General features: G+C 42.1%; 2 non-coding genes across 2 annotated transcripts; one reads left to right on the top strand and one right to left on the bottom strand.

Annotated features, from left to right (window-relative positions):
• Positions 1-5,378: 5,378 nt before the first annotated feature.
• Positions 5,379-5,450, bottom strand: trnag-ucc (transfer RNA glycine (anticodon UCC)). The gene has a single exon. It is a non-coding gene; the product is annotated as a tRNA-Gly (tRNA).
• A 2,243-nt stretch (positions 5,451-7,693) lies between these two features.
• Positions 7,694-7,835, top strand: LOC148633630 (U4 spliceosomal RNA). Its single transcript, XR_015933893.1, has one exon. It is a non-coding gene; the product is annotated as a U4 spliceosomal RNA (small nuclear RNA).
• Positions 7,836-8,823: the final 988 nt, after the last annotated feature.

Here is an 8,823-nt window from a genome sequence, read left to right as displayed (position 1 = left end):
TCTTTGGGGATTCAGATCTTCCTGCGGGTACAAAGAAACAGTTGCAGGCTGTTGCTGTCCAATCCGCGCTCTCTGGCTCCGTGCCAGGCTGTGCTGTGCGGCTTGCGACGCTGCGCTGCTGATGCTCACTGACCGGCTAGTTAGTGTTGGCTTTAACTAGCAAAGTTTGTGCACATGAGAAAAGATGACTGTGGGTCCGAGCAAGTCAGGAAGAGGACCGGTTCGTTTCTGATGAAGAGCTAGTTCTGAATAGTGATTCAGCTGTCCACAGTTCCGACCTGTTCACAAGGCCTGCTGCTGGTGCTAACCTCGGGTGGATCCTCTGGTTATTCTCTGGCAACCTCCGCTCTAGACTCTTAGAACAAAGGAAAGTTCTGGCACTCGGACACACTGGCCGTTCCGTGGTTGTCCGGGCTGAGTCTCAGGATGGTCAGGAGGCGCGCTGCGAGAATGTCCTGCCCTTGGGAGCCTTCTGCTCCTGGGCCGTCCTGCCCTGGAATTCTCCTTTGAATTCCCTTTAGAATTGTCCACAGAATCCTCTGAATCCTCCCTTCTGAATCTTACTGAATCTCACAGGCTCTCTGTGTTGCCTGTTTTTACCTGGAGGAACTTCAGCTCATTGATTGGCTGAAAGTTCCATGGGCATCAGAGTCCCACGTGGGTTACTCGGCCCTACCAGTCCCTGATTGATTGATCAAGGTGAGATATGAGTCACTTAGTCCTGACACTTAGTAATGCAGTCCAGATGTCCAACTGGCACTCCCTAGACAGATAGGCGCCAATGGATGACCATTGATCATGATAGAAAGGCTTAGCTAAGTGCATCCCCCTTTGGGAGCTGTCCTAGGACCTTAAATCACCCTGCATGAATAGTCTCTCTGTGGCTGCACCACAGAGATGAACAGAGAAATGGGGCCTCATTTGGAAAGGCTCAGAACACTTAATTCTGCCTTATTAATAAGCCTCGCCGCTACACACATATATTAATGTAATAAATGATTGCTTATGCTTTATAAATAAATCTAATTAAAATAAAAGCTTAAGTTTTGTATTTATCTTGTACCATAGAACATGATTTTCTTTGTATTTCAAGCCCACAAAGTGTCCAAATGTTCTATGATCATTTCTTTCATCATTAGGGACTAAATATACCAAACGTATGATGCTAAAATCCTGAAAAAAGGATAGGCTCCATTTCGTCAGTAGATTGGAGTCCAAAACTGATTTGGGTCAATATACATTACCTTTGAAGATAAGGTACAGTCTACTGTAGGGAACCATCAACTTAGAAAGCATTGGCCTTCCCTGGGGGTCAGGTAGGTGCAAAAGATAAACCTTTATCCTATCTTTATCTTAAGATAAGTGTCCAAGCAGTATTTTTCCAAGTTTCACCAAGCTCATCATGTTGCCATAGTAGACAAAGTTCTATAAAATGTTAAATAACTTTAGAAAAAAGCATCTTGGTCTTTCAGTACTGTACAAGGTGAATTAAACTGTCCCTGGTAATAAAAAGTAATTAGAAGCATCCCAGAAACTTTATCTCTAGAAACATTAGCTGTTTTATATCATGTAATTTAGTGTGATGTTGTCAGAATTCAAGGACATTATCACACACAGAAATTGGTTCAGTTAAATCTAAAAAACACAGCTAAACATGGGTTTAAATGTAAAATAGAAGTCTTACCTCTTGTCAAAAGATTTAATTCAAGAAGTGATGTAATAAATGATTGCTTATGCTTTATAAACAAATCTAATTAAAATAAAAGCTTAAGTTTTGTATTTATCTTGTACCATATAACATGGTTTTCTTTGTATTTCAATCCCACAAAGTGTCCAAATGACGCACTACATGATATAAGGAAGATTATCACATGCATATCGGTATTATCTTTCTTACGAAAATGCATTCCTTTCATTACCTTTTACTTTTTAAAATGAACTCAAATTGTGTATAATGTAATAATTTAAGTAGAATAGATTCTAACAATATAATGATCCAGTGTGTTGCACTACTTCACTGCTTCACTGCTCTATGCCGTCTGGAAATAAATCCTCAGACTGCTCACTGCCCTGGGCTTGTACCAATAAATTACAGGAGCACGTCTATATATCACTGCGTTGAAGCAGAAGACACACAATCACTGCAAACACATCCTAAATACAGTGTTCCAGCACCTTTGACCTCATCCAGAACGTATCATTTATTGAAAGGGATTGCTGTCAGAATGCACATCTGAATCCCAAACAGAATCTCTAGTAAAATACGATCATTTGTGAAACAGGCAAATGACTGTCTCAGGGGCCCATTCCTCATTGTCAGACATATGTATGCAATGCTTTCACCGTGCATTGAGCAATAGGGATTAAAAACACCGCAGGTAAGGTTAGATGTCATGTTCTATGATCATTTCTTTCAGCATTAGGAACTAAATATACTAAACGTATGATACTAAAATGTTATTTTCACATATATTAATGTAATAAATGATTGCTTATGCTTTATAAATAAATCTAATTAAAATAAAAGCTTAAGTTTTGTATTTATCTTGTACCATAGAACAAGATTTTCTTTGTATTTCAAGCCCACAAAGTGTCCTTTGATCTCTATTCTGTGGTAATCCACAATGACCCCGTTCTTCAGGTGATTCATCATGTCCTCCCTCGTCTGTTGAGAGGCCATCCCGATCTCTTCTGCCGTGGCATGCTTCATACACGCTCTCTTGAAGTGAGCAGGAAGCTGATCAAAAGTATTCAGGCACATCTTGCACACCAGGGGAATCCTCGTGGGTTTCCTTTGAAAATAAATAATACCATCTGTGTATAGAAACAAGCTAAGACTGATTTCTTAAATTATCCTTAAAATTCTCTCTCATAGTTTGAGCATAATGATTTTATTGCATTTATATAAGAATTGCTCATTGCTCCAAAATAAATAATGGTTTCATAAAAAAGTGAACACTTACTTGGTCTCAGTCACAGACTTTCCAATAGAAGCCATTGTGGAGTTCAGCAACTGCAGGTCCTAGAAGTGGGGAAGGAATTTTAAAAGAGAAATTGAATTACAATACAGAAGGAATGGCTGAGGGTTCACTGAAATATATAAATATACAAATTCCAAAGACTGAGTCCATATAGAAACAACTACTTTTCATTTTCAGTATAAGAAAAAAAAAACATTATCTTCCAAAGCATCATAAAATTGTCCCTTCTTCCAGACTCTACTTCTCTCTTGTAGTAGTACAGCAGACCTTTCCAGGTGAGCAGATCACAGAGTCCGAAATAAGCTTCCTCCATCAAACAAAGTACCTGAACATGACTCTGTCTTCATAAAAGCGCCCCTGTAATAAAGAGATTAAATCCAAAATCAAGAGGGCAGTTGCCTACTGAAATACAAGAAGTCATCAATTCTAACCTAGCAACACATTAAAGGCTGCATCTATACAAGTGCGATTCTAGAAATGCTCACCAGATTACGTTTTAAGAAGGAACTGCGCCTCAGGTTCCGCTGAGATCTTAACTCGGATGGCAGGATTCAGAGTCCGGAGTGCGGACTGATGGCGAACGGAGGGTCCACATACTGTGGATCCCTCAGTGATCTTCCGCGTATTCAAACCGCCAGCGTGTGACTCCCCTGTCCCTGTGACCTCATTGGTCTGCTCTCTCCTCTGTGCAGCCGAGCCCGACTCACGGTAAAGTGAAAAAAAAGATGCCCTCAACGTGAGATTTACTCTGGAGCGAGGATAGATGTTACCTTTTTATCATTGAACAGGATGTATGTGATGTGGCGACTAGGTTCAATTTTGTATCCTCTTTAAAAGATTAAGGACTGGGGTGAGTGTGATTTACCACCCTTTCAGCTAAGAACCCGACTTGCGCATCGTTTAAGCTGCATAGACTCGGTCGTTTAACTCTTCTCCGTTAGCAGGGTTAAGGTTAAAGAAAAAAACATTGCTGACTTCTTTTTTTTTTGCCAGCCGCTAGCGCTGATTAGCAAGGCTTGTATTTCATGTTTTGCAAGTTGCATCCATTTTAAGAAAAACAAGTCGCGTTAAAGACAGGAAATGAATACTTGCATTTAATTAAGTCTAGCCGTAGGCGGTTGTCTGTAAGGACCAGTTCTGTTCGAGAAGACACAACAAAGAAGGCACCACTGGGATTCGAACCCAGGATCTTCTGTTTACTAGGCAGGCGCTTTAACCAACTAAGCCACGGCGCCCCAGGAGTGCTGTCCTTTTGCAGCCACTTGGACACACCACTCAGACACATCTGCATTCGGTGTGTGCTCCGCCTGCTTGCTGAGCAAGTTGCCACCTTTACATACAATAGCAACATCGACACCAAGAGAAAGGATGACAAATGGCTCTTATCTGGAACTTTTCATGTCCAAGGAGCTCAATGTGCTTTCTGTGTACAACAGGGCCACTGAACTCCACACTGGCCACTGAACCACAGCAGTGGCTTGCTGGCTTGACATCTCCCAAGGAAAATGTTGAAATCACATGTGGAACAGGAAAATGACCCTCGAGTACGAGGGAAAAAAAAGAAAAGGATCATCTGGACCGCGCCAACCCATGTCCGGACAGCCCAGTTTCGTCGACAAGGTGGCTGAGTGGTTAAGGTGATGGACTGCTAATTCATTGTGCTCTGCAGTCATGGGTTCAAATCCCATTCTCGTCGCTCTCCATGTCCGACACATGTGCTTGTTTGACGTCGGCCCTCCTGTTGCTTGCTCCGGTGCTAGAGCCGTACATTTTCTAGCGGTGGCTGAACATGGTATAGTAGGCCAACGTCGGTATCGAGCAGTGACAGTAACAGTACTTACTGCGCCCCATAAGAAATCGTTTGTCCCTTCGTAAAGCAAACCTTTGCATTCGTAAAGCAAACCTTTGACAGTTTGAAAAGAGGAATTTATTCTGCTTCCTGTGCATGCAGTAGTTACAAAGTTGAACGTCTTTACACGATCTGCTGCAGTTTTCAGTGGGCGGGCTTTGTCAGATGGCTTGAAAAAACGCACTGTGTTTCGGCTGAACTCCACACTCATGAGCAGTGTCCTGCATGTTTTCTGTGTATAGCTGTCTTTTAACGCATACAGAATTCATTTGAAATCATTGATTTCTCCAATTAACAAGGGTCCCTTTTTGAACCTGCGAGAAGCATTCTTTCAATGTAACAGATTTACTCCGGGGAAAGCCAGCATGACATTGAGAGTAGCTCAAGCTTTCAGCACCCATATCGGACTGCGTGTATGCAGACACCACTCAGAATCCCCTGTAAGATTCTCCCTCAATTCCGTTTTTCAGTGCTTTAGCTCTTTCAAAAGGCTTCGCTTTGCTAGTCACAATCCAAGGCTCATGATAGCATTTGAAAACATTAACCACTGCGTTGGCCGGGAATCGAACCCGGGTCAACTGCTTGGAAGGCAGCTATGCTCACCACTATACCACCAACACATGTCCACAGGAAGCCTGCAGGACACCACCAGAGAATGCTTTTTTTTTTATTTTTTTTATTAAACAGAATTTACAAATACAAATACAACAAGAGGATCAGAGTCATGTACAAGAGAAAAAAAACGCAGCAGAAAAAAGCATTTAACTACCAGAGGTAATTAAGTAATTATGTGATCAAATTGTATATTTTACACGTATCATATTTTCCTTGCTTTAATATTTCTCAATTATTTATAAACTTTAGTTTCAACATGCATGCGTTTCCTGTAAAAAATAAAACTCAGCACACAGTTTTTCTTTTAACAACATTTCGAGTACCTCTGGCATTCATGAAAAAGACATACACAAAAGCAAATAACTAACTCTAAGACTGTCTAAACTATTGAGTTTTTCAAAGAACCAGAACTATAACAGTCCTTAACACTTAACTACACCATTCCAAACTAACACTAAAGAAACACTAGTATATACTGGTATAACAAATAAAACCAAACATAATCATTAACTGAGCAGTCACTGGGAGCAAATCTCCTTCCCGTCCACAAAGGCCCTCGCTCCCACAAAGTAGGCTCTCCTCCCCTCTCTTCTGGCAGCTTCAACCTGGGGCCACAGCTGGTTCCTGGTACTCCTGTCCGCAGCAGACAGGTCCTCTGCAAACCTCAGTTTGTTCCCATTCAAATACTCATTCCCCCTCGCCGCTCGCCACAGCATGTCCCTCGCCGTCCTCTTGGTGAACTGTATTATAATCGATCTGGGGCGCACTTGCCCAGACATGTTCGCTCTCCCGAGCTTGTGAACAAAGTCAATGGCCGATATTACGTCCTCCTGGTCCGGCAGGTCCTTTTACAGATACCCTTCACTGTTGCAACAAGGTCCTTATCACGTTCCTCTTTAACTCCAAATAATTTTAAATTCCATCATCGACGGTATCTATCTACATCGTTCACTTTCAATTCAAGTTCTTTAATATGCTTTTCTTGTTTGGTATTTACTTGTTTAAGAACTTTTACTTCACTCTTTAAGTCTTCAACCTCTTTAAACACACAGTCCATGGACTTTTTAAGACTTTCGATTGCGACTGTATTAGATCAAATCATTTCCTTCAGCTCACCCATGCTCTGTGCCATCATGTTGAAGATGTTGGTCTGGAGCTCCTCCAGCGTCAGGTCGCCCCTTCCTCTCTTGGCTGCCGGGGTTTTCACAGGTGTGCTGGGCAGGGACTCTGGCTCTTCCTCTGGCAGCTGAGTCTCACTTGGGCTGCGAGCGCTCGCGTACGAGCGCATCTCCAGCACTCTTTCCACGTCCCCTCCAGCTGCTTCACTTTTCCCTTTAGTTGCCATCAATTTTCTTGTAGTGCTATACATATACGATTGAGGTATCTTAGAGTTCTCCTTCGAAGACCCAGCACTCTCTTTTCTTTTCCCAGTGTTACTCATATCGAAATTCTTAAACCTAAAAAAAATCGTTTTTTTTTCTTTCAATTATAACTGAAGTTTAAACAAGTAGTGTTAAGTCCTTATTTTTCTGTAGTCAAAAAAAGCAAAAATTAACATTCAGGTCATGAAAAACTCAAAAAAAATCCTCAACCACTAAACTTTACCTCCCACCTGAGCGCCATCTTGAACGCCCCTACCACCAGAGAATGCTCAAGATTTCGGAAGCTGTCTCCGGGACGTGCTGATTCCACACATCCTGAATAAATCATGATATTGTTAGTTGCTGTAGCTAGACGTTCAAATGAGTTTCATGGCCAGATGGACTGTTTCCTCCAGCGGTATAGTATTGCAGTGAGACAGCACGATGCCTGCAAGACTACGTCACGCTAAACGCCACAGATTGTGTTTGTCCGTTCGTGTCAGTCATCCTGCAGCCACGGGAAGTGGGACACAAACATGCCGCAATGCTTTCAAGACGTTAGGATTTGTTTGTGCAACATCCGAGAAGAGTACTTGTGGCTTGAATGTGAACTGTACGTGCCCACCCCCTTTCCTCTGTAGTGCATGAGTTCCTCCCGGCATGCCCTTCGTCATTGTTCTGTCATCTTGTATTTAAAGGGTTGTATTTCTGCTGCTGAAAAGAATCAACGGGTTTCTTTGTTCCCAACGGAGCCCTTGTCTGTCATGAAATTCTTCAAAACCTCAAGCTAGAAGAAGACGACAAATATGAAGCGTTACAGCAACGACATGCCATGAGACGATTGATAACGATTTCCATAGGATCCCCGTGGTTGCCTGGCAACCGTCAGCTTTGCGCAGTGGCAGTATCGTAGCCTGTGAGGTTTAGCTGAGGCGGGATTATTGCTAGTTGAAAACTTTTCCCAATACCCCGCTTCCGCCGGTTTGCAATACAATCAGCGAAAGCTATTTTTGACAGTCTCGTTAGAGACTGAGCAAGGTGTTTAAAGACAGATTTGGTCATGGTGACATCATGGTAGAAAGAAGCGAGCTTGTTCCCAGTGGGCATTGATTCGTCGAATATACGTATATTTACGGCGAAATTACGGCTATACGTATATATACGTTGCCTCGACGTATAATCAACGTCGAATTGCAACCGTAAAATTGACGACATTAACAAACGCATATATAACGTCGAAAACACATCTAACACAGTGCCTGAGGCTTTTTACTGTATGTATCGTGTGTGCCGCAACTAGGAGTATACGGCACTCTGCACAGTGTACGAAGTAAATTATTTTCGCAGCAATTAATTTACATGTGTATAATAAATATAGTAAATATAATAAATTAATTACTGCGAAAATAATTTACTTCGTACACTGTGCAGAGTGCCGTATACTCCTAGTTGCAGCACACACGATACATACAGTAAAAAGCCTCAGGCACTGTGTTAGATGTGTTTTCGACGTTATATATGCGTTTATTCATGTCGTCAATTTTACGGTTGCAATTCGACGTTAATTATACGTCGAGGCGACGTATATATACGTATAGCCGTAATTTCGCCGTAAATAAACGTATATTCGACGAATCAATGCCCACAGCTTGGCATACAAGGGTTTTGCTGAGGGGGTCTTGCCACCTGCCTGAAAAAAAACAGTAAAATGTTTGAGTGCCTATAGAGTTTCTATTTTAATTTCTTGACAAAAGTTGATACCATTTCCTGGACACCCCGTCCCCCATCAGTGTGCGGTGCCCGAGGAAAAATCTGTAGGGGGGCGTCTGAAATTCTGAGGGGGGAGTGATATTTCGGTTGAAACGGAGCTGTACGGTGCAGCTACCCAAATGAAATCTCGCAGCTATGCCATTGATTAGTGCTTCATGATAGAAGATAACGACTAGCAATCTGGTATTTGCGATGAAGTTCAGTTTCACATTTTTCGTCACTCTCACGGTTTGTATTGCCTGGAGCG

Source organism: Lepisosteus platostomus, unplaced genomic scaffold, assembly GCF_059453375.1.
Source record: "Lepisosteus platostomus isolate fLepPlt1 unplaced genomic scaffold, fLepPlt1.hap1 Scaffold_46_H1, whole genome shotgun sequence".
NCBI classification, from domain to species: Eukaryota; Metazoa; Chordata; class Actinopteri; order Semionotiformes; family Lepisosteidae; genus Lepisosteus; species Lepisosteus platostomus.
Note: the sequence above shows the minus strand (reverse complement) of the source record. Positions and strands in the feature narration are given on the sequence as shown.